At 46.2% G+C, this 27,372-nt stretch overlaps 1 long non-coding RNA gene across 1 annotated transcript; it reads right to left on the bottom strand.

Moving 5' to 3' along the window:
* Nucleotides 1–12,690: 12,690 nt before the first annotated feature.
* LOC148128381 (uncharacterized) lies at nt 12,691–27,166 on the bottom strand. The gene is made up of 2 exons (XR_015741301.1): nt 26,887–27,166; nt 12,691–13,342 (listed from the first exon to the last, which is right to left on the bottom strand). It is a non-coding gene; the product is annotated as an uncharacterized LOC148128381 (long non-coding RNA).
* Nucleotides 27,167–27,372: the final 206 nt, after the last annotated feature.

The raw sequence follows: 27,372 nt of genomic DNA, 5'->3' as shown, positions 1-27,372 counted from the left end.
CATGAGGAATCTGTCAATGTACGATTCCCAGTCCTCTTCCGCTGGGTTGAACGGTGCAGGTGGCGAGTTGTTGCCGGCCATTTCGTCGGTTGCTCGGCTCTCGTTGCCACGTGCTCAACCGGCCTCCTTGTTTCAGAATCCCACCTTCGTCGCCAGTGTTCTGTCGCGGGAACAGATCTGACTCGAGACCAGTGTGAAAATCGGCTCTTTAATTTGCTCTCAGCAACTTTAACAAAACCGGAGCCGCGGCAGCCTCTTTTATAGCGTCTGCTCGCGGCTCGCGGCCAATGATGTCTTCTTAAACTTCCCGCCGTCAGGCGGACCAATTATAAAACAGTATTCAAGCATTCAGGAAGAACCAATCAGTAATCAGCATGGGCGGACCAATCATAATGCAGTATTACAAGTATGCAAATATATAACAAAAACGTGATTGAGCAAAGAGGAAGGGGGGAAAATCAAGGAAAAGTTGGTTTGGATGGTATTGAGGAGAGCCCAAAAGGAGAGAGGGAATAAGTTTTTTTTGCAATACATGATGTGTGTAAATATGATGGCAGCAATGACAATTTGCAGAGATGAAGACTTAAGAAGAAATATAGAGAATTTGGTATTTGATATTTTTAGCCTATTCCCAAAGGTTTGAGATAACACAGTGTTTTGCTATGTGCTGGTTCAGGCAGACCAAATTAATCTCTTTCAAGGGTTTGGGGAAATGTCAGGATTTGAACTTGGGACCCTCAAACTAGTAGATCTATCACTAAGCTATAGTCTGGCCTATTAGCAATAGAGGAAAGCCCAGATAAGGGCTCTGAAGAACAATAATCAAGCACAAAGAATGTTTAAATCACTCTTGACAACTTTAAATCCATATGTAGGTGCTCCAAAATGAATTGATCAATTCGGTTTACTGCGTAATCTCATTTGTTGATTCACAAAGGAATGAAAATTTTCCAGTTGATTTGCAAGACAGGGAAACGGCAAATTCCAAGTGATTAAAAGTGACGTGGAAGCACGCAGTTTGTTTGTTTTTTATTTGCACCCCACTTTTATTACAGTATTTTTATAAATAACTCAAGGCGGTGAAGATATGCTTCCTTCCTCCTATTTTCCCTTGCAACAACAACCTTGTGAGGTGGATCGGGTTGAGACTGGCCCAAAGTCACCCAGCCGGCTTTCACGCCTGAGGCAGGACTAGAACTTTTCTGTTGCTGCTTTCTAACCTGGTGCCTTCACCACTAAACCAAACGGGCTCTAGCTTCATTTAAATGTAAATATAACATCGTATAAATGCTACTGTGTAAGAAAACCATCGTGAAATGCAATACTGAAGCGGGAAAAAAAACACAAGAGCTGGATAATAAACTCTCAGACGATGTAAACAGATGGGAAATTAAATTACGTTGTGGTTTATTGCTTTGCTTGCATAACCCAAAGCCAAAAGGGGCGGGGGAGGGGACAAACTATATATTAAAATTGGAAAAAGGCTGAACAGCTGGAAAGTTAAAATGCCCAAGGTTTGTGAATTACCTAAACAGAATAGTTTGATCTAGTTGGTTAAGGCAGATGAGAAAAGAGGAGGCTGCAGCTGGGTGATTTTGGCCCAATCACCAGGAGACGGTGAGTTCTTGTCCCGTCTTAGGCATGAAAGCCGCCTGGGTGACTTTGTCCCGATCTCTCAGCCCAACCCATACCACACAGGGTGGTTGTTGTGGGGAAAATAGGGAAGAAGAAAATGCGTCGCCTAGGTTCACTATCTGGAGTTATTTGTAAAAATAATAAAAGTGGGATGTAAATAATAATACTTTAAAAAAACAAAAAAACCAGACTGGGTGTTTCCACATCTTAGACGTTGCCCATTTCCCTCCCATGCAAATCGACCCAACTTGATTTTTAAATATTTTGATACCTTTTTGAATCAATGAATGAGGGAAGGAACTTCAGTTCAGATAAAAGGAATTGTTCAGATTTGAGGATGTGGACGTGGATCCAATGCTATCTAGAGTGATTTAAATATTATTTGTGTTTGGCTTGTTATTTTTCAGAGACATTCCTCCCTCCCATTTCCTTCCTTCCTTCCTTCCTTCCTTCCTTCCTTCCTTCCTTCCTTCCTTCCTTCCTTCCTTCCTTCCTTCCTTCCCTCCCTCCCTCCCTCCCTCCCTCCTTCCTAGTCCCTCATTTATTCATTCCTTTCTTGTTCCTTCCCTCCTTCCTTCTCTCTTACTCCTTCTTTCCTTCTTTCCTCCTTCCTTCCTATTCCCTCCTTCCCTTCTTTTCTTGCTCCTTCCTTCCTTCCTTCCTTCCTTCCTTCCTTCCTTCCTTCCTTCCTTCCTTCCTTTCCTCCCTCCCTCATTTGTTGTCTCCCATCTCCCCCTTCCTTCCTTCCTTCCTTCCTTCCTTCCTTCCTTCCTTCCTTCCTTCCTCCCTTCCTCCCTTCCTTCCTTCCTTCCATCTCCTTCCTTTTTCCTTCCTTCCTTCCTTCCCTCCCTCCCTCCTTCCTATTCCCTCATTTATTCATTCCTTTCTTGCTCGTTACCTCCCTCCCTCCTACTCCTTCTTTCCTTCTTTCCTCTTTCCTTCCTATTCCCTCCTTCTCTTCTTTTCTTCCTCCTTCCTTCCTTCCTTTCCTTCCTTCTTTCCTTCCTTTTCTTCCTTCCTTCCTTCCTTCCTTCTTTCCTTCTTCCCTCCTTCCCTCCCTCCTTCCTATTCCCTCATTTATTCATTCCTTTCTTGCTCGTTCCCTCCTTCCCTCCCTCCTACTCCTTCTTTCCTTCTTTCCTCCTTCCTTCCTATTCCCTCCTTCCCTTCTTTTCTTGCTCCTTCCTTCCTTCCTTCCTTCCTCCCTCCCTCCCTCCCTTCCTGATTTCTTCCACATCTTAGACGTTGCCCATTTCCCTCCCATGCAAATCGACCCAACTTGATTTTTAAATATTTTGATACCTTTTTGAATCAACGAATGAGGGAAGGAGCTTCAGTTCAGATAAAAGGAATCCTGCAACTACCTTAATAGGGTTTGGAGAAGACAATTTTTCACTTAGTTTTAAAAAATGGAGCTGTCTTGTTTGCTGCCTTCTTTAATGGCTATTTGTGCTGCTTTGTTTGAGTCTATGTCCCCCGCGCTGAAGAGAGAAGAGACAGCTTAAAACAATAAAGCACTATTTTTGAAAAGTGCACTGGGTTTTGATATAACTCTAATTGCCTGCTGGCGCACACAGGTGTGGGACATCTGGCTTAGATCTCTACACATTTCAAAGAAGGCATCCCACGTGGCAGTCTGCCTTTTAGTTGATACCTCTGAAATATACAACCCTGATCACAAAACTACACTGTGTTGTCGTCCCCACCTCCGCGATACAACCTTGTCTCCAATTCTCAAGGATATGAAGTTTTTCCACAAACATCAGAACTTAGAGATATGTTCAGACTCTCAACAGGATCCAATAGCGGTCTTCCAATATTTGAGGGGCTGCCCCAAAGAAAAGGGAGTCCAGCTATTCTCCAAAGCCCCTGAGGGCAGGACAAGAAGCAACGGATGGAAACTAATCAAGGAGAGAAGCAACCTAGAACTAAGGAGAAATTTCCCAACAGTGAGAACAATTAATCAGTGGAACAACTTGCCTCAAGAAGTTGTAGGTGTTCCTTCACTGGAGGCTTTTAAGGAGAGACTGGACAGCCATTTGTCTGAAACGGGATAGTGTTTCCTGCTTGAACAGGGCATTGGACTAGATGACCTCCAAAGTCCCTTCCAACTCTGTTATTCTGTTATCCTTCCGATTTGTGCTTTTGTTATTTTTAAAAATATTATTTCAGTTTCAATTTAATTTGGGGGAAATTGCAAGGGGCATTTGGAGAAGGAGGGAGCATCAGGCAATAAGCAACTCGTTACCTGCCTTTGATCCTGAAAAATATCCTTTTCATTTCCTGCTGTCAATGATTCACAAAATTTACAAATTATACAACCCAAAATGTAAGTCAAACTGGTAAGATATCATGCCAGCATGACAGGGAGTCTCTGTAATAAAAGTGTAGCGCAAAGCTACTGTAATGGTATACATTAATTAGCACATTTAAGTCTACAATATTGCAATCTATGAAATAATTTCAGCGGAGATCCAGCTGTCCAGCTGTTGATGTAGTCCCCTATTTATTAAATTACAACCATGAATGTATTGTTTAAATACAGGCTCCAGATATTCAGAAGACAATGAGAGCCAAGGACATTTCTGAAGGTCTTTGCCAAACTCAAAGACTTTTTCTCATAACAATACAATGACATCCAATTAGACAATGTAACCTGTACTAATAGGGGGAGGGAGAATTCTACACTTTAATTATGTGGGTTTGAGCAGGAATTAGCTAGAGTTGGTTTTTCCCTAATCAGTGCCGAAATGATGTATCCAATAACGTTTTGCATTCAGAGATTGGATCGTCTTGACTGTGCTTGCCTTGGTTGGGTTGGTCAGTCGAAATGTCGACACTATGTGATTCACTTAACAAGTTCAATGATTTGCCTAACAACCGTGGCAAAAAAAACATTGTAAAATTGGGTGTGACTCATTTACCAACTGCCTTGGCAATATAAATTCTGATTCCTATTGTGGTCGTAAGTCTAGGACTACTTGCAGTTCGATGTAGTGGCTAATGTGCCAGTCTAGAAATGAGATTATGAGTTCTAGTTCTGCCGTAGCCATGAAAGCCAGCTGGGTGATTTTGGGCCAGCTACTCTCTCCTGGTTCAACCCACTGTGAGACATTGTATATAAAAATATATATTTTATTCTTTATACTGTCTGTATCTTTCCTTAAATATTAATTCTACAAATCAGTATCTCCACTAGATAATCAACAGTCAAGCTGAAACTAAATTAATTCAGTAAAAATAGCAAACAAGGGGAAAACATTTACTCAAATTTCCACAACCCCCCTAAGAAGTTATCCATACCTAATCCACATATCAAAGGAGAAGGTCTGTAAACATAAATAAGAGTTAATTAAAGTGGTTTCCCTGCAGAACTGCATGTTCACAAGAATAAACATCAGATAACCATTGGATAACCATTTGTCTGAAGTGGTGTAAGGTTTCCTGCCTAGGGAGTGGGTTGGACTAGAAGACCTCCAAGGTCCCTTCCAACTCTGTATTCTATTCTATTCTATTCTATTCTATTCTATATGACATGTGCCTACAACCAACCATGACCTTCAAGGGTTCCCTTAGAATCAGCACATATGCTCGAGTTGGAACCCCAAATTATTCTTCTGACACCACCTCACAAGTTTGTTGTTATGTGGAAAGTAGGAGGAGGAAGGTGTATCACCATCTTGAGTTACTTATAAAGTAATAAAGGTGGGATAAACAAAAATCTAATAAATAAATAACTATTTTTACGTTGCTTCCATGATGAAACTTGGCAACCTCTTATTCTGAAGGCTCATCCATTCTTTTGACCAGATCAGACCGCATGCTTCCAAATATAATGTCCTATCTGGGAAGATCCAAACCTCCTCTTTCCTTCTCATCTTGAAGTAGCTTATATTTAATTCTTGGTATTTTTCCCCTTGCCCTATGAACTTATAAATATCCTTCTGACATTGTTTAAATGGATTGTCAGTTGTAAGTACTGGTAATGTCTAAAATAAAAAAGCATATTTGCTAAAATATTTATCTTGATTACAGAGATTCTACCCAATAATGATAAGTGCAGTTTAGCCCATCTTTGTAAGTCCTGTTTAATATTCCTCCAAAGAGGAACATAATGGTTTTGAAATAGTTTTATATTTGTATTTGTCAACATAGCCCTTAAATATTTCACCTTTTTCTCAACCCTAAAACCCGACTTTTTCAATATATCACTATCCCGAGAAAACATATTCTTGATCAGCATTGTTGTTTTCTGATTATTTATTTTGAAACCTGCCAAAGCCCCAAACTCATTCCATTTCTTCGTCAAATATTCTATACTGGGGTTTTTAGGTGTGTGTGTGTGTGTGTGTGTGTGTGTTTGTGTGATGGTTCCTGTAAAAATATAACCAGATCATCAGCAAATGCCCTCCATTTATAAACCTCTTTCTTAGTATTTATACCCCTTATTTTATAATCTTGTCTGATACCTTCTTAGTACCTATCTCTTCCCATTTATGACCATAACCATGTTGATTGTATCTTTACAATTTATATATTGTTTTATTTGTTTCCTACTATGATTTGATTGCATATTAGTAACCTATGACTATCACTAAGTGTTGTATTTTATGATTCTTGATAAATGTATTATTTTTCCTTTATGTACACAGAGAGCACATGTACAGAAGACAAATTTCTTGTGTGTCCAACCACACTTGGCCAATAAAGAATTCTATTCTATTCTATTCTATTCTATTCTATTCTATTCTATCCTATTCTATTCTAATCTTTATCCCATCTATTCTGTTCTGTTCTATTCTGTTCTGTTTTATTCTTTATCCCATCTATTCTATTCTATTCTATTCTATTCTATTCTATTCTATTCTATTCTATTCTATTCTATTCTATTCTAATCTTTATCCCTTCTATTCTATTCTATTCTATTCTATTCTATTCTATTCTATTCTATTCTATTCTATTCTATTCTATTCATCTTTATCCCATCTATTGTATTCTATTCTATTCTATTCTAATTCTATTCTATTCCAATCTTTATCCCATCTATTCTATTCTGTTCTGTTCTATTCTGTTCTTTTCTATTCCTATTCTAATCTTTATCCCACCTATTCTGTTCTATTCTATTCTATTCTATTCTATTCTATTCTATTCTATTCTATTCTATTCTATTCTATTCCTCTACTCAGAACTTCCAATATCAAAAGAAACAACAGAGGGGACAAGGTTCCTGCTACAATAAGCTGGGTGGTTGACTGTGTAACCCAGGGGTGTCAAACTCAGGACCTGTGGGCCACATCCAGCCCACGGGGTAGTCAGATCTGGCCCACAGGGCTGCCCTGGAAACAGCGAGGGACTGGCTCTTGGTGCCTCTACCAGCGAAAATGGAGCACAGGAAGACCGCACAGTTCCCTTTTCGCTGGGAGAGGCTGAGGGAGGCCATTGTTCTGACCTGGCCTTCGCAGAAGCAAGAAACAGACTCCCCACAAAGAAAAACTTATTCTCTCCTTATTTGCACCTTGGGAATTAACGGCATTCACCAGCAGAAATTCTCGGCAAGAGTTTTGCAAGGAGTTAACTGAAGCAATAGTCCTTATCAGCTCGTCATAATAAATGCAAGGCGGTGAACTCCCAGATGCAAGGCTGCAAATTCAGTCAGAGAAATAGAGAAACCTCCGTTCTGGCAAGGCAGTCTTTGTCACGCAAGGAGTAAACTTTCTAGAAATGCCGAGTGGTTGTTTGCTACAATCCAACTACTCCCCTTTCCTCCTATTTATTCCCCAGCCAGGCAGGGGCCATTCAGCGTCCACGTTTGTTTGGCTTCTCAAGCCGACTCATTGTCCTCCGTTGTTCACCTCTCCTATCTGCTCTGTGCATACGCGTACGTATGGAACGGGCCCCAGCTGTTCCTCTTCCTCACTCATCTTTGACTCCAAAGGCAGCTGCCTCTCTCTGACTGGGAAATGCTGGACGGCCCTGGCTCTATCTCCGTGTCCAATGCTGAGCATCCATCAGAGCCTTCCTCAGGCTCCAGAACTGGTCCAAGTTCTCCCCGGGTCTGCGGCCAGGTCTGCTGGCAGCTGGTGGGATACAACAGCCATCACATCTGAAAACGGGACCCAGAAAACGGGATATGCGTGACCTACCCGAGCTCTGTTTTTACGGGCAGAGGGTTGCCGGAGGCTGTGGCAGCCCAAAAGTGAGATTGGGAGCCCATTTTCGTTGGCAGAGTGCTTGGGCACCCCAGGTGGCACCCGCTAGCTGGCCACGCCCAACCTGGCCCCCGAGGTCAAACACAACCCTGATGCGGCCCTCAATGAAATTGAGTTTGACCCCCCCTGAGGTAAACCTATTCCTCTGTCTCCATCTGTTTCTCTCTGCCAACCTCCACCGGCAAGGAAGATGAGACACATCTCCCAGTCTGCTCCGTCTTCGGAAAAGGAAAGGAAACTTGAACTAATGAGCAAGACTAATTAGATTGTGGGCATTTGCCAAAGCTGCTTATTCTTCTCTCTCGCTGCACCTGGGGATATTCGTATCCCTACCTCAGATTGGCTTAAAAAATCTAGTTGCTGGCTCAGCCCCCAGAAAGCAGAAAGAAGACAGATTTGGCTTTCTTCAAAGCCAGAGGAGAAATTCGTATTTATGTATCGTTGACTCACCGCATTTAATCATATAGGTGGGGCTGCAGGTGGTATTAACCAAAAAATGAATTGCCGTTCAGGTTCCGCTTCCACAGGTTCGACTCGGATTTGATTTTAGGCCATTCTGGAAGGCAGGAAAATGCCTTTCTCTGGTTATGTCTCCCCCGAAGCATCGACTAGCCAAATTCATTTATATCTACCGAATCCAGCCTGGAGGTTTGTTGCCAGCTGTGAACTCAGCCCTACAAAACTGGTTAATTTGTGCAAACCCGGTACTTCCTTCCAAGTAGATAAATGAGCTGTTTTGAGGAGCTGGGGTGTTTTTTGGTTTTTTTTTTTTTAGCCAATGTTGAATCCTTCTAACATTTGTAGCATCCATCCTGCATTTGACAATCCTTTTCAGAAGAATATCATGTGAGACTCTGCTAAAGTCTGAGATATATTATGTCTACCAAATTCCCCTGATCTACTAACCCAGGGGTGTCAAACGCGAGTCCCACGTCAAACCCACTGTGACTACCCCCACCCCCAGCCATCCCCGGCCTGCCGAGGTTGAACACAACCCTGATGCGACCTTCCATGACATTGAGTTTGACACCCCTGCCTTATCACAAGCACACTAACTCACAATCCATTTGGAGACTGGCCCAGACTAAATTTCCAGCCCCCTGGTTCTGTCATTTTGTGGTTTCACCCAGGGTGAGATTCAAATTTTGTAACAACCAGTTCTATGAGTGTGGCCAGGTGGGTGTGGCCATGTGACTGGGTGGGCGTGGCTTTCTCCCCCCCATTTTTTGACAGCAACCCCCCCACTCCATTTTTTGGGCCTTCTGGGCCTCAGGGAAGCTTCCTCAGGGGTGTTTTTTGCTCCAGGAAGGCTTCTCTGGGGCGCAAGAAGGAAAAAAACAGACAGGGTGGGAAGTGCTATGCCCCCTCCTCCATTTTTCGCCTTCCTGGGCCTCAGGGAAACCGCCTGGGTGAAGCAGTAAGCAAGCGAGGGGAATCTAGGCACGGCTGATCATAGGAACAGCTGATCGTCGGGAGGGGGGGAAAAAGAAATACCTTAAGGAGTGACAGGGCGGGGAAGAATGCAGTCAGTGATGTCGGGCATGCACACAATTTTGCGCATGCACGATAAGGACTGATGGGGAGGGGTGAGGCCAGCCAGGGGCACGATTTGTCAGTTCCCCAAACAGCACAGAATCATAACAACCAGTTCTATAGAACCAGTCTGAACCGGTAGAATTCCACCCCTGGTTCTACCTCAATCTCACCCCAGATCTTCTGGGCCCGTTCTTCAGAGTTTCCAAATATTATGGGCGTCTGTTCTGTGATCACCAGTGCTAATTCCTTCAGACCCAAAGAGTTCGTTCATTTGGTCCTAGAAAATTTGTCTAAATTAGCTTATTTTTCTATTGCTCTTTTTCCTTTTCTTTTGTAAGTTGCACTTTCCTTCGTCCCCCAATAGTATATAGTCCAGGTAGTCCTCAACTTATGACTACCCCCCGGGAGCAGAATTCCTATTGCTAAGTAAAGCAGTTGTTAAATGAGTCGTGCTCAACCGTGACTTTTGCCCTGGTTGTTCAGCAAACCGCAGCAGTCTTTAAGTGAATCACATGGTTGGTAAGCAAACCCAGCTTCTCCCATTGACTTTCCTGGTCAGAAGCTGGTTGGGAAGGTCACCGTTAATGATGATATAACCCCAGGATGCTGCCGCCATTGACAACACATGCTGGTTGCCAAGCACCCAGATTTTGATCATGTGACCATGGGGGAGGGATGCTGCTAACATTTCCCCTGATCTTGACTCCATCCCCCTTGTTAATTGGCTGTTTTGGCTGCCACCACACGCAGCTGGATCCTATTTAAGTGATTGTCCACGAGGACTACAAGATCTCTATCGCAGTTACTGCTGCTGAGCCAGATTTCACCTTACCCAGAGGTGTCAAACTCAATTTCCTAGAGGGCCGCATCAGGGCTGTGGTTGACCTTGGGGGGCTGGTGTAGCTGACTGGATGGGTGTGACGGGATTCTTTTTTTTTTTTACTACCAGGTCTGTGGGTGTGGCTTGGTGGGTGTGGTTTGGTGGGCGTGGCAGGGGAAGGTTACTGCAAAATCCCCATCCCACTAACCTGCTTTCCAGCTCCGGTCTCCTGCGCAGGGTGACCAAAGGAGACCCAGCCGATCCACTGGGACTCAGGAGGCAAAGAATAGATGGGGGCAGGACCAGTCAGGGGTGGGATTTGCTGGTTCTCTGAACTACTCAATGTTTCTGCTACCGGTTCTCCGGAACTGGTCAGAACTGGGTGAATAACCACCTCGGGTGTGGCCAACTGGTTGGGCATGGCCAGTTGGACACCACTCCCCAAACTTCTGCCGTGTTTCCTCTTCGCATTGGGTAGACCGGGCCGAAGCGACGTGGGGCCAGCCCCTTACATTTTCCAGGACGGCCCCATGGGCTGGATCCAACCACATTGCAGGCCCAGTCCAGCTCACAGGCCTTGAATTTGACACCCCTTGACCTAAACCGTGAGGAAGCTATCAGCAGCCAATCCCAAGCCTTCCGGGGATTTCCAGTGGCTTTTAGCCATCGATCCATCAGGGCATTATGTTTCTATTCCTCTTGGTGCTCCATCCCTCTTTTGCTCACCTTGTCAACTTCCTCGGTACGCTCTCAGCTGCCACATGTCCCTTCTGGAGATCCTGGAGTCCTGCTAGAAGCTGTGCTATCTTTTCTGATCCAGGCCACAGCAGCTGGCGTGTTGGGTTCCTTCGCCAACGGCAAGTTCTGGCAAGCTTCTCTTTCTCACACTGTGCTCGGGGGAAGCCCTGCCAAGCAGGAGGGGAGGGAGGGGAGGGGGGGGGAGAGCTCAAAGCAGAGAGCCAGGGAACATGTGGCCAGGCAGATGGGCGAGGTGCTAGGCCATATGGAGGAATGCAGCCAGCAGGACTGAGAGCTATTCTGGGGCTGAGATGGCCCTGCAGCTGTCTGCCTGTTGCAAGCGGTGGGCCCTGATCCAGAAAAGGGAGAATTATGGGTGGGTGGCCCCCCCTCAGGCCCTCCATTTGAAATCCACACAAAGAGCCTAAATATAACCCACTTAAGGAGCCTGGCGTTATTTAAAGTGGGCAGGGAAAACAAGATGATTAATGGCTCCCACGCTGTCGTAGATAGCCTTGGTGTGTTGGGTTTTTTTAAATGCAAATTTATCTGTGTGATTAAGGATAGAAGGTGAGAATGAGGCTTTGAGAAAGAAAGAAAGAAAGAAAGAAAGAAAGAAGAAAGAAAGAAAGAAAGAAAGAAAGAAAGAAAGAAAGAAAGAAAGAAAGAAAGAAAGAAAGAAAGAAAGAAAAGAGAGGGAGGGAGAGAAAGAAAGAAAGAAAGAAGAGAAAGGGAGGGAGAAAGAAAGAAAGAAAGAAAGAAAGAAAGAAAGAAAGAAAGAAAGAAAGAAAGAAAGAAAGAAAGAAAGAAAGAAAGAGAAAGAAAGAAAGAAGAGAGAAAAAGAAAGAAAGAAAAGAGATGGAGGGAGAGAGAGAAAGAAAGAAAAGAGAAAGGTAGGGAGAGGGAAAGAAAGAAAGAAAGAAAGAAAGAAAGAAAGAAAGAAAGAAAGAAAGAAAGGAGAAAGGAAGAAAGAAAGAAAGAAAGAAAGAAAGAAAGAAAGAAAGAAAGAAAGAAAGAAAGAAAGAAAGAAAGAGGGGAGAAAGGAAGGGAGAGAAAGAAAGAAAGAAAGAAAGAAAGAAAGAAAGAAAGAAAGAAAGAAAGAAAGAAAGAAAGAAAAGAGAAAGGGAAGAAGAGAGAAAGAAAGAAAGAAGAAAAAAGAGAGGGAGGAAGAGAGAAAAAAGAAAGAAAGAAAAGAAAGGGAGGGAGGGAGAGAAAGAAAGAAAGAAAGAAAGGAGAAAGGAAGAAAGAAAGAAAGAAAAAGGAGAAAGGAAGGGAGAGAAAGAAAGAAAGAAAGAAAGGAGAAAGGGAGGGAGAAAGAAAGAAAGAAAAGAGAAAGGGAGGAAGAGAGAGAGAGAAAGAAAGAGGTAGGGAGAGAGGGAGAGAAAGAAAGAAAGGTAGGAAGAATGAAGGAAGAACAAGGAGACTGCTGACATGTGCTGATGGCTATTAAGGAAGGTGGCTTTCCAAGAGCAAATTTTTCCATTTCTCATTAAGGGAAATATAATATTCTGCCTTTTTAATATTTCTTAAAACATCTCATTCTTCTAGGAGGCTTCCCACAGTTTGAAATGTCAGAAATGCTTATTTGTACATGTTGAGTTGCTTGTTTATTATTCTCACCTCAACAGATGCAAATAAAGGAGTGAGATGGGCAAAGTTTCATAATGGTTCACATATAAATATTCTCCTAAGAAAGCCAAAAAACCTCACTTTTACTTTCTTAAATATTCAGGTTTGATTTTTTTTTAAAAAAATTAACATTTTGGATTGACTGAAAATGCTGCAGTTGTTCGGTAATAAAATTAACCTTCCAATATACAACTGGCCTAATCCTTGTGCTCACAGTGTACAACTTCCGGAGGCAAGTCGTTCCGTTGATTAATTGTTCTCACTTGTCAGGAAATTTCTCCATAGTTCCAGGTCGCGAACTCTCCTTGATTAGTTCCAGTCAACCAGAATAGAGCGGGAAGGGACCCTGGAGGTCTTCTAGTCCACCCCCCTGCTCAAGCAGGAGAACCTATACCATTGCAGGCAAGTGACTGTCCAGTCTCTTCTTAAAAACCTCCAGTGACGAAGCACCCGCAACTTCTGGTGGCAAGCAGTTCCACTGGTTAATTATCATCACTCTTAGGAAGCTTCTCCTGAATTGCAGTTTGCTTCTCTCCTTGATTAGTTTCCATCCATTGTTTCTTATTCTCCAAATCCTGCAGATTTTCTGACTTGGCTTGTCCAGAATGGAGACAGTTAGTCACTTTGCAAAGGCGATAAGCTCACCCAGTCGCACTTCTGGGCCTTTGTTCTTTCCATTCCTCCTTTTGAAGAATCAGCTGGTCTGTTTCCACACCGGTTTCTAAATCAGAATTCCTTCGTTCCCGCTGATTTCCTGTTTCAGACCCCACTCCCCCTAAAAAAAAAACAAAAAAAAACAAGGAAAAGCGACAGAAAAGTGAATTTTTAAAAAAATATTTATTTCCTTTTGACTTCTTTCTGCATTCTGTTTGGAATGCTATTCTTTTTTTTTTTTAATTTTATTTTCAATTTTCACCCAGTAAATTCACCCGCTTGTGGAGATGCAACAAGGAGACAGGCACCCGCAAGTGAAGAAAATAAACTGGAATTTCTCACTGTTTTTGTACCTGCGTCCCTGTCTACACGGGTAGGTGCCCACGGAAAGTGCGGTACGACTTTCGAAGTATTTTTGTTTCGGTATTTTGTTTTCAAATCAAGGCTGCGTAATCAAAGAGGGGGAATTATGGTTCAGCACAGCGTTGAATCAAAGGAAGTGACCGAAAGACGGTGGGACAAAAGACTGCTGGAAATCCCAGGAGAGCAAGCTGCGCCCTGGGATTTATTCAGTTTGATGGAAAAAAATAAAGGTCTGAAGAAAGAAGAAGGGAGAGCGCTTGGCAGACTATGTTTTGGCGCTCATTTGGGGACTAAGGGATAACCAGGGGTTTTTGCAGAAATATTCTTTCTTTCTCTCTCTCTATCTCAAACACACACACTTTTTCTTTCTTCTTTCCTTCCTTCCCTTCTTTCTTTTTCTTTTTTCTTCCTGTCTCTCTTTCTATTGTTTTTGTCGTATATCTCATACGAACAAAGGACGCGAGTCAGTGACTTGGTTCAGCTCATTTATTGGGGTAAAAACACAAGTGGGGAGAGTGGGGAAGAAGCGCGGCTTAAAAAGGCTTTCTGCTGAGTGCTGCGGCCAATCGGGTCGTTTTGAATCGCCCGCGATCGGCTCAGCCAATCGCGGTCGATTCCGAGCGACCAATCAGTGCCGCGCACTCAGCCAATCCGGTGGCCGTGCGCTTTAGCCAATCCGGGCTGCCGGATTTCGAGTATGCAGATGTCTGTACAGAACACCCCTCCCCTCTTGGTTTGGTCCTACGTGACGTAGTCCCGTAAGTAGGCGGGGCTCCGTATTTTCCGACTTGACTTGCGCTGGTCAGTTGTCTCCTGTTTGTCGGCCGGTTCGGGTGGGACTCCTGTCGCTCTCCGCCTCGTTGATGGAACCGCCTGGAAGGGTGAGTCAGGCCTCTCGCCGCGGCTCCCTCCTGGTCTTCCCGGGTCGGTCGAGCTGCTGGCTTCGCTGCTCCCGCTCGGCTTTTCCGGGCTGGTTGAGCTGGCTTGGCTGCTCCCGCTCGGGCTTCCGGGGTCGGTTGAGCTGGCTCGGCTGCTCCTTCCAGGTGAGGCTTCGAGTGGGTCGCTCTCCGGTTCTTCAGATGGTGAGTACTGCTGGTTCCTTTTCGGGTGGGTTTGTTCTTTTTGTTCTTTGGGGGCTTCCCTCCCCTCTTGGTTGGTGTCTTGCCGGTTTCCTTCTGTACCTGGTGTCTGCGTGTCGGTTGTGTTTCCCGCGGTGGCTCTTGATCTCAGTTGGTCGATGTGGCGTTTCCACGCTCGTCCGTCAGCTGTTTGGAGGCGGTACGAGAGTGGGCCTGTTGCTTGGGTGATCGTTGCCGGTACCCAGAGGGGGTCTCCGGTGAGGTTTTTTGCGTAGACCTTGTCTCCCGGTGAGAATGTTCTGTGTTTGCTGGTAGAGTCAGGGGGTCTTTCCGGGTTGTATGTGGGGTGCAGGCGGTCGAGCGGGGATCGCAGTTTTCTTCCCATTAGTAGCTCCGCTGGGCTTTTGTTCGTTGTGGTACTCGGGGTTATGTGTTGAATTAGGAGCATCCGATTAATCTTGTCCTGTATGTCCCCGGTTTCGATCTTTTGAATGGTCTTTTTTGTAAATTGAACCATTTTCTCCGCTCTACCGTTCGCCGCCGGGTGCGCCGGTGCCGTTAGTGCGTGCCGGATCCCTCGTTCTGCTAAGAATTTCTCGAACGGTAGTGCGGTGAACTGGGGGCCATTGTCTGATACGATGACATCAGGGAGGCCGTGGGTTGCGAAGAGTTTGCTGAGTTGTCTGATGACGGAGTCTGTGGTGGTTGTCTTCATGTTGCTTACCTCCAGCCAGTTGGAGTAAGCGTCTACGGTTACCAGGAAGGTGTGTCCTCTGGTTGGTCCCGCGAAGTCTACGTGGATTCGGGACCATGGCCCCCTGGGGGTTTCCCACTCCCGGATTGGGGCGGCTGGGGGGTTTGGTCTTGATTCCTGGCACTGCTTGCAGGAGGCTACCCAGGCTTCGATCTCCTTGTCCATCCCTGGCCACCAGGCGTGGCTTCTGGCCAGGGCTTTTGTCCTGACGATGCCGGGGTGCCCTTCGTGCAGCATGCTCAGGACTCTTTTTTGTAACTTTTCCGGGATTACGACCCTGTCCCCCCACAGTAAACAACCTTTTTGTATTGACAGTTCTATTTGTCGGTTCCGGTAAGCTTTGAACTCGCTGTCCCCGTCTTTTTCCGGCCAGCCTTTCCCCACCCATCTCAGGACCTGCGCCAGACGTTTGTCTTTATTGGTTGCTAGGGCAATGTCTGACGCGGTCAGGGGTAGGTTGGGTAAGGTCTCGATGCTCAGGGTTGACGTGGTTGGTGCTGGGTCGGCGTCCAGGGTTGGCAGTGGTGTGCGGCTGAGGGCGTCTGCGTGCGGAATTGTCTTACCGGGGCGGTGGATTAGCCGGTAATTATAGGCGGCGAGAAATTCAGACCACCTCGTCATCCTTGGAGAGAGGATGATTGGGGTGGCCCGGTCTCCTGCCAGTATTCCCAGCAGCGGTTTGTGGTCCGTGATTATGGTGAAGGTCCTGCCGTAAAGGTATTCGTGGAATTTCTTTACGGCCGCGACGATGGCTAGGGCCTCTTTATCCAATTGGCTGTAGTTTCGTTCGGGTTTTGAGAGGGTCCTCGAGAAAAAGGCAATGGGTGCTTCTTTTCTGTCGGCGAGGGTATGGCTGAGGACGGCTCCTACTCCGAAAGGGGATGCGTCGCACGTTACCGTGATGGGGAGTGTCTCGCTGTACTGGATGAGGACAGCGTCTGATGTGAGAAGGTCCTTGGTTCTGTTGAAGGCGTCCTCTTCTCGTCTCCCCCACGTCCAGGTGGCTGCCTTGTCGAGCAGCCTATGCAACGGCTCCGCCACGGTCGCCTTTTGGGGCAGGAAAACATTGTAGAAATTAATCAACCCCAGGAACGCTTGTAATTCCGTTTTGTTTCGGGGCTTGGGGCTTCTTTAACGGCTTTTATTTTGCCCTCGGTGGGGTGGATTCCATGCCGATCTAGTAAGTACCCCAGGAACTCGACCCGTGCCGTGTGCAGTTGGCACTTCTCTCTCTTAACCTTGAGCCCCGCACTTTGGAATCTCCTCAGTACTTCCCGTAGGCGGTCCTCTAATTGTTTCTGGTCAGCCCGGCTACCAACACATCGTCAAGTAAGGCACTACCCCTTTTATGCCCCGGAGGAGTCTTTCCATGAGGCTTTGAAATACCCCGGGGCTACGCTGACTCAATTGGAGCCTCTTGCAACGGAATGCCCCGGTGGGTAACTATTGTCTGCGCCTCGGCGGTTTCCTCGTCGACCGGCAATTGCTGATAGGCTTGGGCCAGGTCGAGTTTGGCGAAAACCCTGCCCCCTCCCAGCGAGTGCAAGAGGTGTTGTACTACTGGGACGGGGTAGGCGCTTTGTTGTAGTGCGCGGTTCAGGGTTGCCTTATAGTCCCCGCAGATTCTCACAGACCCGTCTGGCTTTATCGGGGTGACTATAGGGGTCTCCCATCGGGCATGGTCTGTGGCTTCGAGGACTCCCTGTTCGATGAGCTTGTTTAGTTGCTCATCGATTTTGGGCCGGAGAGCGAAAGGCACTCGCCGGGGTTTGAGGCGGATGGGAGCAATGGTGGGGTCTAGGCTGAAGGATATTGGGGGGCCCCGGTACTTGCCTAGGTTGCCGTCGAAGACCTCCTGGAACTCGCGCACGAGCTGTTCCTCCCAGTCCGCCTCGGCGACGTGGTTGGTGCCGGTCACTTCTAGTCCCAGCGGCGCAAACCATTGCAGTCCCAAGAGGCTGGGGCGGTCTCGTTCGACGACGGTTAGCGGAAGTATCTCGGTGCGCCCTTTGAAGGTAACCTTGAAGTGCCCGGTCCCTACCACGGGAATGCGATTCCCTGGTAATCTTTAAGGATGAGCGTCTGGTTCTCCAGCTCGTGCCGCTTCATGGAAGGTACCAGTCGCTTAATTTCCCGCCACGCGACCATGGACAGGTACGATCCGGAGTCGACCTCCATTTTGCAGGGGCGGTCCTCGATTTCGACCTCCACGTGGACTTTCCGGCCGTCCCAGTTGGAGGAATGGCCGACGATGACCGTTTGGTGGGTTTCCTCGCGCTGGCGGCCTTCGTGGAAACGGCGGCTCCTCGATTCCCGGCTCCAGCGGCTCTCACCGTCCCGATCGCGGTTCCTCGGCGGGGTGTTGTTGCGCCTGGCACTTTCGCGTCTCCGGGGGGTGGTGTCTCGGTGGCGGGGGCTGTGGTTCCTCTTGAAACGGCAGACCTTGGCGATGTGTCCCCGTTTGTCGCAATGGCGGCAGATCGCGTCGAAAAAACGGCATTCTGACCTTGGGTGCTCCCCCCCGCAGCCGGCGCACTGGAACTTCGATTTTCGGTTCCGTGGTTCGCGCCTGTCTCGTCCCGTCTGCAGGCGATGGACGTCTTCCTCGTCGTCTTCCGATCCGGAGGGGGACTCGAGGTCGCCGTGGTGCGTGGATGTGGCCTCCCGGTAGTTGTCGTCGGTCCGGTTTTCGGTTGTCGCGGCTGCGGCGGCCCGTTCCGCGGTGCCGGTTTGCTTCAGTTGGGCCGCTGATCTCCGGGTTGCTTCCGCCGCTGTGGCTTCTGCGAGGGCATCGGTGAGGGCGATGTCGCCTTTCGCCATGATCCGGCTTTGCAGGACGGTGTCCCGGAGGCCGAGGACGACGCGGTCCCGTAGAGCCTCGTCTAAGTCGGTAAACCCGCACAGCCCTCCGAGGTCCCTGAGTTCAGCCACAAATTTGCTGACGCTCTCACCCGGCTTCTGGTCGCGGCGATAGAATTCGTGCCGCCGAATGAGGGTGGGCACAGCGGGCGCGTAGTGGTTCCTCAGCAGAGGTTCGAGATCGGCCCAGTCCATGATCTTCACATCGATCGGCTTGGCAAGGGCTTTTGCCATTTTGAAGACCGCGGGGCCGCAGTGTGTGAGAAAAACGGCTCGTTTCCTCTGTCCATTTGCGTCCTTGAGATTGCTACTCTCTAAGAACATGAGGAATCTGTCGATGTAAGATTCCCAGTCCTCGGTAGCCGCGTTGAAAGGAGCGGGTGGCACGTTGCCGCTGGCCATGTTGCCGGTTGCGGTTCCGTGGGCCACGTGCGATGTGGAATTTTGTTAGAATCCCATCCTCGTCGCCAGTGTCGTATATCTCATACGAACAAAGGACGCGAGTCAGTGACTTGGTTCAGCTCATTTATTGGGGTAAAAACACAAGTCGGGAGAGTGGGGAAGAAGCGTGGCTTAAAAAGGCTTTCTGCCGAGTGCTGCGGCCAATCGGGTCGTTTTGAATCGCCCGCGATCGGCTCAGCCAATCGCGGTCGATTCCGAGCGACCAATCAGTGCCGCGCACTCAGCCAATCCGGTGGCCGTGCGCTTTAGCCAATCCGGGCTGCCGGATTTCGAGTATGCAGATGTCTGTACAGAACAGTTTTCTTTTTTCCTTCCTTCCTCTCTCTTCCTTCCTTCATTTCCTTCCTTTTTTCCTCTTCTTTCCTTTCCCTCTTTTTTCTTTCTCTCTCTTTCACTTTCTTTCTTTCTTTCTTCTTTCTGTCTCTCTTTCTTTCTTTCTTTCTTTCTTTCTTTCTTTCTTTCTTTTTCTTTTTCCTTCCTTCCTTTCCCTCTCTTCCTTCCTTTCTTCCTCTTCCTTTCTTCTTTCTCTTTTTTCTTTTTTTTTTCCTTCCTTCCTCCCTCCCTTCCTTTTTTCTTTCTCTCTCTTTCACTTTCTTTCTTTTTCTTTCTTTTTCTTTCTTTCTTCTTTCTGTCTCTCTTTCTCTTTTTTTCTTTTTCCTTCCTTCCTTTCTCTCTCTTCCTTCCTTTCTTCCTCTTCCTTTCTTCTTTCTCTCTTTTTTCTTTCTTTTTTCCTTTCTTTGTTCTTTTTCTTTCTCCCTCTTTCACTTTCTTTCTTTCTTTCCTTCCGTTCTTATTTATTTGTATCCGGTCTTTATTATTTTTTTTACAAATAACTCAAAGTGGCAAACCTATCCAGCACACTTTCCTCCCCCAATTTCCCCCACAACCATTGGACTGGATGAGAGTGACTGGCTCAAGGTCACCGCGCTGACTTCCGTGCCTAAGACAGGACTAGAACTTGCTAGTTTTCACCTGTTGCTTCTTCTTCAGATGCTTTGGAGAATAGGTTGAACACCCTACCCACCCCCACTCTTCTTTATGGCAGCCTCCCAGATATTTTAGGCTTATTTAGTTTCCTCTCGAAAACAGATGGACGATTGATTGCACAGGGAACTGAAATTGTACTCCAGGAAATTTAGTTGCTGAGTTTTGGCTCCGAGAAAGAGGTTAGAATGCCGAGCGCAGCCCCGAGATCAAGATGGCTGAAGGAGGATCACTTAGAGGGGGATACAGTCAGCGGTCAGAGGAGCCTGTGACCCTGGTGGACAAGGGAATTTAATTCAATTTTAGAAAGTCGCAGCCAGTTGAAACAGGAAGGCCCGGCGCTACAGAATCAACTTTGCCTGTCCCTGGGTGAAAGGTTTTTTGGAAACAGATGGTCCGGTTGAGCAACTTGGCAGCCTTGGTGGGGGAGTAAAATACTAAGAAGAACAGAATGAGTAGATTTTATAGGCTTCTTGCATGTCCCAAGACCATTTTAGCTGAGGATCAGGACGCTGGTTTAAGATAGCGATAGATCTAAATGGAGAGGAGGAGGAGGAGGAGGAGGAGGAGGAAGATAGGCATGAACAGATTTGCAAACACTTCTTGCATCTGAATGTAGCTACAGTAATTCGGCAAAATAAATTATTGGAAAAATTATTAAAGACATGAGGAACAAAGATAATATTCCTTCCTTCCTTTTCTTTCTTTACTTCTTTCTTTCCTTCCTCCCTCCTTCTTTTCCACTCACCCTCCCTCTCTCTCTCTTCTCTTTTCCTTCCTTCCTTCTCTTCTTTCTTACTTTTCTTCCTCTTTACTTCTTTCCTTCCTTCCCTTCTTCCTTTCCTCCTTCCTTCCCTCTCTCCCTCTCCCTCCCTCCCTCCCTCCTTTCTTTCTTTTCTTTCTTTCTTTCTTTCTTTCTTTCTTTCTTTCTTTCTTTCTTTTTCTTTTTTTCTTTCTTCCTTCCTTCCTTCCTTCCTTCCTTCCTTCCTTCCTTCCTTCCTTCCTTCTCTCTCTCTCTCTCTCTCTTTTTCTTTCTTCTTTTGTTTTCTAAGGCCGCCCAACCAGTGGTGGCATTCAATTTTATTTACTACCAGTTCTGTGGGCGTGGCTTGGTGGGCGTGGCAGGGGAAGGATACTGTAAAATCTCCAGTCACAGGTGGGATTTTCCGGTTCTCCAAACTACTCAAAATTTCCGCTACCGGTTCTCCAGAACTGGTCAATATCACCTGTGCTGAATATCACCTCTGCACCCAACTCTGCACTGTGACTGGGTGGCATACAACCAAATAATAAGCCAGAAAACCTCAAGTCATACATGGGCATGTGTACAGTATAAACACACTTGTGTTTATACTATATATACATTTTTTCTCTCTCTCTCTCTTCTGTTTAATTGTGTTTGATTCTCAGGGACTGCCTAGACCAGAGTCTGCCATTTTCTTGGCAAGGTTTTTCAGAAGTGATTGGGCATTGCCTCCTTCCTGGGGTTGAAAGAAAGTGACTGATCCAAGACTGGCTTTTTGACAAAGGCGAGACTAGAACTCCCAATCCCCTGGTTTCTAGCCTAATGCCTTCACCACTGCACCAAACTGGCTCTCTTCTATATATGGATAATAAAAGTTAAAAGAACATGAGAACACTGCTAGTGTTTGTCTCAGCTCTGCCTGCTTATAATTAAAATATTGCATTTGGAGTTCCACCTTCCCTTTGAGACTTAAGGTGTTGTATATGGCCGGGGTTTCCAAACACGGTAACTTTAAGGTTTGTGAGCTTCAACTCCCAGAATTTCTCAGTCAGGGGAGTTGAAGCCCTCAAATTGTAAAATTGCCAAGATTGGAGACCCCTGGTATATGGAAAATGTTTCACATTGAGCCCTCACAATGTAGGATGGGCTGGAATCGAGAAGAAGGGACTGGCTCAGAAGTAGCCAATGAACTTGTGTGACTGAGGTTGGATTAGAACCCAGGTCTCCCATTTGATTCAAATCCTACCTCAGTGTTGGAAGAAAAATTCGGTCGAATTCCAAGCTGGGAGAAAGACGCTGGAAATAAAATGGAGGCAGGCTGCAGGAAAGGAAGTCTCTGCTTATTTGGTAGCCAGAAACTAGAGACAGCAGCATGTTTCTGGGGTGACTAACAAAATGGGGTTGAGAGTAGATGAGCTTTTATACATTCTTTGGGGCTTTGTGATTGAAATGCCCATTCCTGGGCAGGAATAAGTCCTTCAATATACTCTATTCCGAGGTGTAGCTAATATTGATTGATTGATTGATTGATTAGTCCTTGGGCCATATCAAAGTGCAGAGTTCCAGAAACAAATTACTACTAAAATTTGATAACAGCCATTTAAAATGGAATTGGCCAAAAATGCAATTTAAAGTATAAATAAATATGAGCTATTCTGCCTCTTTTTAATATTAAGAATAAAGAATATTTTATTCTGGGGAGGAGAGGAACCTTCCTACATCAGTCACGGAAGCTCACTGGCTGTCTCTGGGTCAGCCCCTCCCTCTCAATCCAGCCCCTTCCTCATTGTAAGGACACCTGTAACTTCAAAACAGTCACTGACCAAATGGTTGTAAATTGAGGACTGACCTGTATGCAGTTTGTATGTTTGCCTGATGCTATCGTGGCTTGTATGATGTCATTGTGGCTTCCACTGAGAACTGGGAACAGTGGCAATAATAATCAGAGTTTCGGAGGGGGATTTAATTAATCTAGATTGTGGCTGCCATTTCGGGGTGAGCTTCTGGAGGTTTGCATAGAGGGCCCCTAGCTAAGATCCTGTGCAGTTTGGAGACCCCCCAAATCCCATTCCTGGCTGGCCCCGCCCATCCTGCCCCTCTCCTCCCAGGAGTCCCCACACGGCCTGTTTTGGATGCAGGTAAGGGCAGGGCATGCACAGAGGCTCAGGGCGGGTGAAAACGGGCCTCTGGAAGTTCAGGGGGAACAGAAATGGGCCTTTTCTGGGTTCCAGAGAGCCTCTGGAGCCCAGGGAGCCCATTTTCGCCCTCCTGGAGGCTCAAGGTGTAGCATTCGTAATGGACTAACCCGCAGTCTTCACTCAGGTCCGTGTTTGTGGTTTTAAAAGGAGCTGTCAAACGGCATCAGCTGTTGCCGCCAGCTGACTGCCCTGTTAGCCCAGCAGCCGGGGCAACCCTTTATTCTGGCAATAAAGTTACAGTTGAAGTTCGCTCCGAGTTTTGCCTCAGGTTATTACCACTGCTCCACAACACAAGGAAAGCCTCCAGAGTCCGGGGAGGGCAAAAATGCACCCCCCCCCGCAATTGCGGTGCAGGAGGCCAACTAGGCCACGGCCACCATGGCCACGCCCACCCAACAACCAGGCAGAGAACCTGTTGCTAAAATTTTTGAAGCCCACTCCTGCTGCCATTCCTGTTCAATATGCAACACGCAATAAGGCAGAGCAGAACGTTGATCGCACGGTGATGGGCGCCATCTTGAGTTTCTCGTCCTCCGACCCCTGGTTGCCACGATTACTGCAGCAGACCCTCTATTTATCTTTACCCTCATCTTCTCGCCACCCCCAACCCCCGACTGCCTTTGAAATACATTTTGCTTTTCAATATTCCTTCCGTATGCAAGTCCGGCGAGGGAAAAACAGAGATTAAGAAAAGGATAAGCAAAAATATAAAAAATAAAAATTCAGGAGGTTTTAGGTCTGGGAAGGAGGAGGGTAGGGAGGAAAATTTCTGAGAGATTCTCAGGGGCTTTTGAGTTCCAAGTGAATAAAATCTTTTTAATCAGCCCAGAACAGCCAAAAGAAGAATTTTTGCATTCAGTAGAGTCTTCTGCTGAAGAATGCCTGGTTCTTAACAAAAAAATAAATAAAGCAAAGAATTGGAACTTGCACGCCTGGCTGAGGAAAAACAACTTAATTCTATCTACCCCAAGCTATAATCTGGATGAAAATCTCTTCCTGCTTCTGTCTGCTCTGGAAGCAAAGATGCTAATTCACCCAAATCTTAACATGAATGTTTGTTTCAATAGTTTAACTGTTTCACAGATAGTCCTCCACTTACGTGAGCCCAAAATTTAAGTTGCGAAGTGAGACATTTTTGAAGTAAGCTTTGTCCCGTTTTGCGACTTTTCTAGCCACACTGGTTAAATGAATCGCTGTAGTTCCTAAATTAGTAACATGGTTGTTAAATGAATGTATTTTTTCCCCATTGACTTCACTTGTCAGAAGGTCACAAAAGGGAATCACGCAACTCCAGGACACTGCAACCGCCATAAACATGAGTCAGTTGCCAAGCATACGAAAGTAAATCATGTGACTGAGGGATCCTGCAATTGTCGTAAGTGAGAGTAAAGGTAATGTCACTTTTTTCAGTGCCATTGTAACTTCCAACGGTCAGTGAACAAACTGTTGTAAGTTGGGGGCTGCCTGTCCTTGGCTGTAAGTTGCTCAGAGTAGCCTCAAGTACTGGAAGGCAGCTATCATGTCACCCTTAGTCCTTCTCATTGTTAGACTAGCCCAGAGGTCTCCAAACTTGGCAACTTTAAGACTTGTGGGCTGCAACTCCCAGAATTTCAACTTCTGGGAGTTAAAGTCCACAAGTCTTAAAAGTTGCCAAGTTTGGAGACCTCTGGACTAGACTGTTGAATATCCAACAGGAGTGAGCCTTGACTCCAAGACTTCACTCATTGGTTCATCTTCCAGGCAGGAAAATGAAAGAACCACGATGGCTGAGTTGCCACTTCACTTCTTGTACCAGTAGACTAAATAAAGATCACCCTACTAAGAGTCCTGCCCCTTCAATCAACCCCAAACTTAACATAGACATACCTAGGTCTCTGAAGGCACAATTGCCTGAGTTGGAAGGGGCCTTGGAGGTCTTCTAGTCCAACCCCCTGCCCGAGCAGGAGACCCTGCACCATTTCACAAAGGCTTGTCCAATCTCTTCTTCAAACCCTCCAGTGTTGGCGCATCCACAGCTTCTGACTTTGGATGACTTTGGGCCAGTCCTGCTTTACAGATTAACAGAGTTGGAAGGGACCTTGTTGGAAGGGACTCTAGTCCAACCACCTAGATTTGTTTATTGACCACATGATTCACTTAAGAACGGCAGTTTTTGGTTCAACCATTGCAAAAACTGTCATAAAAATCAGGTGCGACTCACTGAACAATGGTCTTGCTTAGCAATCAAAATTCTGGCTCCAATTATGGTTGTCAGTCATGGATTACCTGTGGATAATCAGAAGAGAACTGGAAGGGACCTTGGAGGTCTTCTAGTCCAACCCCCTTGCTCAAGCAGACGACTATATAGCATATAACAAATGGCTATCCGATCTCTTATTAGAAATCTCCAGTGTTGAAGCACCCACAACTTCTGAAGGCAAGGAGTTCCACTGGTTAATTGTTCTCCCTGTCAGAAAATTCCTCCTTAGTTCTAAGTTGCTTCTCTCCTGGATTAGTTTCCATCCGTTGCTTCTTGTCCTGCCTTCTGCTGCTTTGGAGGATAGATTTACTCCCTCTTCTTTGTGGCAGCCCCTCAGATGCTGGAATTCGGCTATCATGTCACCCCTAATTCTTCTTTTCTTTAGACTAGACAAACCCAAATCCTGCAGCCATTCTTCACATGGTTTAGTCTCCAGGCCTTTGATCATCTTAGTTGCTCTGTAGACTTCAACTCCCAGAATTCTCCAGGCAGTAGGCCAGCTGAGGAATTCTGGGAGTTGAAGTCCAAGATTGTTGAGGGCAATATGTTGACTCTGTAAAACCACTCAGAGAGGGCTGTAAAGCACTATAAAGCAGTATATAAATCTAAGTGCTATTGCTAATGCTATCTTGACTTCTTTGACACTTGCCCGCAGATAGCCTTGATTATCTCCCAGTCCTGACTTTGCCCAGATGCTCCATTAAGCCTTTTTAACCCTCATCCATCCTTCACTGCTGATAACATTTTAACCTTGCTACTGAATTGTCCAGTAATTTCTACTGGACGGTCCAGTTATCAGGATTTATCCAGCTCTGTTCACTGCAACTTCTTAGATCCCATTTAAATATATTAGAGAAACCTCCTGATCCAGTCTCCAGTGGAATAGTTTCCATATGAGGATTGGTGGCTCTGGGGTTTTTTTTTTAAAGAAGAAACTGGACAGTCACTTCTCAAGATGGTAGTATTGTTTTTTCCTGCAGCGGGATGGAATAGATCAGGGACTACCAACCTTTTGGACCTCAGGGACCACCAAACTCATAATTTTAAATCCCGCAGACCGCTAATATGAATTTTGACTGACGGTGGCCTGCTGACGTTGGTGGGAAAGTCGGTCCCTTATTCCAGAACTGCAGTAGTCACAGTCCCTTTGGTCATCCCACAGCTCCTCCACCCGGGTGCACCGGCCTGCCATGGACTGGAGGAGCTGCTCCCAGATGACCAAAGGGCTAGTCCTGTGACTACTGCAGCTCTGGAATATGGGACCGACTTTCCCACCGACATCAACAAGCCACCCCGGGGCGGATTTCCCTCCCCCGCCATTGGTCTTACCTTCCAGTTCTAGCTTGCGTGGCTCTACTCAAGGTAAGGTTTGCGTTTGGCTGGAGGGTGGGGCCAGAAAGTGGGCAGGCCATGTGGGCAGCGCAGCCTTGTTTTCCCACGCAGCCTGGATTAATTGCTTTTGGGGGGCACATTTCTCTGTGGACCACTGAAATTTTCTCGCAGACCCCCAGTGGTCCCCAGCCCATCGGTTGGTGACCACTGGAGTAGATGATCCTTGGGAGACTGTACGATTCAGATCCCAGGTAAACCTAAACAGATTCGTTCTGAAATATCCATGCTATATTCCCTCCAAGGGTGTGTGGGATATGTGCACAAACATCCCTGTGTGCTAAGCTCAACTTGTCAGTTTTGTGTTGTTTGTTTTTTGGGGAGGTTTTTTCCTCTCCTTCATTCTCTCAGGAGCCACAAGCACCAAAATGTTTGTTTTCTATGTTCCTTTTTAAAAATTGATTGGTATCAGTTTTCAGTGGCAAAACGGTGCTGTATCTTCTTAGGAGAGCAGCAAAGCACACACACACACACACACACACACACACACACACACACAAAGAGAGAGAGAGAGAGAGAGAAAACAAACTATAATAATGTTAGCACAATATTGGTACAGACCAAAAAAAAAAAAGAAGGAACGTATCACTTACTGTTTTTTTCTTCTTAATTGAACCAACAAAGCATCAGGTAATGCTAAAACGTGCAGGAGAATGAAACAAGAACATCAACAGAAAGCAAACACGCGGAGAACATGCGCATCTAAGAAAATGAAATTCAGCGAGGAGAAAAGTAAACAGGGATGAGATTCAAATTCTTTAACAACCAGTTCTGTGGCCTTGGCTTAGTTGGTGGGTGTGGCTTAGTGGTCATGTGACTGGGTGGGCATGGCCAACTCGACGTCACTCTCATCAAGGGGCGCTTCTCCTCACCTGGGCTCTCATGCCAGTGGGGATGCTGCAATGGTCATAAGTGTGAAAAACGGTCATAAGTCACTTTTTCCAGTGCCATTGTAACTTTGAATGGTCACTAAATGAACTGTTGTAAGTCAAGGATTACCTGTACAAAAATACAAAAAGCTTCTTTGCTTGCAAAAAGCTGCCCTAAATACCAATCATTAGATTAAAAATACCTGCAAG

Source organism: Pseudonaja textilis, chromosome 1 (assembly GCF_049901715.1).
Source record: "Pseudonaja textilis isolate UNSWEBS1 chromosome 1, rPseTex1.2, whole genome shotgun sequence".
Classification (NCBI taxonomy): domain Eukaryota; kingdom Metazoa; phylum Chordata; class Lepidosauria; order Squamata; family Elapidae; genus Pseudonaja; species Pseudonaja textilis.
Note: the sequence above shows the minus strand (reverse complement) of the source record. Positions and strands in the feature narration are given on the sequence as shown.